Source organism: Priapulus caudatus, unplaced genomic scaffold (assembly GCF_000485595.1).
Source record: "Priapulus caudatus unplaced genomic scaffold, Priapulus_caudatus-5.0.1 Scaffold6122, whole genome shotgun sequence".
In the NCBI taxonomy this organism is placed as follows: Eukaryota; Metazoa; Priapulida; class Priapulimorpha; order Priapulimorphida; family Priapulidae; genus Priapulus; species Priapulus caudatus.
The window spans coordinates 1,505-2,688 of NW_014583183.1; the positions used below are offsets into that span (position 1 = coordinate 1,505).

General features: G+C 44.3%; 1 long non-coding RNA gene across 1 annotated transcript in view; it reads right to left on the reverse strand.

Moving 5' to 3' along the window:
- The window catches only part of LOC106820051, a 2,208-nt gene extending 1,407 nt beyond the window's left edge, over window positions 1-801 (reverse strand). Inside the window, exons 1-2 of the long non-coding RNA XR_001395544.1 lie at window positions 730-801; window positions 189-277 (exon numbers count right to left, since the gene is read on the reverse strand). This is a non-coding gene — a long non-coding RNA (uncharacterized LOC106820051). The remainder of the gene's footprint in view (window positions 1-188; window positions 278-729) is intronic.
- Window positions 802-1,184: the final 383 nt, after the last annotated feature.

The following is a 1,184-nucleotide window of genomic DNA, read 5'->3' on the forward strand; positions in this document are numbered from 1 at the left end:
AGAGAGAGAGAGAGAGAGAGAGAGAGAGAGAGAGAGACAGAGAGAGAGAGAGAAAAATGGAAAGAGATACAGAAACAGACAAATAGGGATAAACATATTAGATGCGAGGCAACACCGTTCCTCATCCGCCGCCGCCGCCGCCGCCGCCGCCGCCGCCGCCGCCTCGCGCGGTTGTCACGGTAACTCACCTAGTCGGTTCGCCGGGTTGCGCTTGAACAGCGCTCTCAGGAGGTTCTGCGCTTCCGGCGACAAAAACTGCGGCATGCCGAGCTTCGCCCTGCGAGCAGAGGTCAAAGGTAAGGTCAAAGGTCGCAGCTGTCGCACGCTTGCCGACGATTGGGACGAACGTGCGACGAGTGGCGCCGCCTGACTTATGTTATCAACTTATCAGAATTATAATATTTAGATTACATATATATATATACATATAAACGGAAATAATACCTATTTTTTTAACTTAATTTGTGTCTAAATCTTGTCTTACTGTATATATATATATATATATATATTTATAATATGTATATGTATTATTATTATATATATAATATATATATATATATATATATATATTTATATTATATATACATAGTTATATATATCATCTTAGTTTTGTGATTAGCACACACATTCTTACGTGTCATACTTGAGTATGTGCGCCGTCGTCGTCGTCATATATATATACATATTAGTTGGTTCTGTGATCGGCACGTACATTATTACGTGACTTACTTGAGTATCTGCGTCATCGTCTCCTTCCTGTTCTGACCTTGGAACGGCAGCGACCCCGTCAACATCTCAAACTGCCGGCGCGAAAACAAGACAATCAGGTGGTCAAACAATCGTCAAACAACGGTCAAACAACGGTCAAACAACAGTCAAATAATGGTCAAACAATGGTCAAACAACGGTCACACAACGGTCATTCCTTTGGGACGCCGGTCACTGATGATTCCCTAAATTATCCGTCCGAACGATCGATGGAGTAATAAATAGGTTCATAAGTAGAGTAATATAATCAAGTTTTTGGCCGGTTTTTACGCTTTGTTCGCGCGAAATTGTTGCGCTGGCAATCTATTGTCGATCCCTCTTTCCCTCCACCTCCTCCTCCTCCCCCCTTCCACGCTCTTCCTCCTCCTCCTCCCTCTCTCCCTCCTCCTCCTCCTCCTCCACCTCTCCCTCCTCCT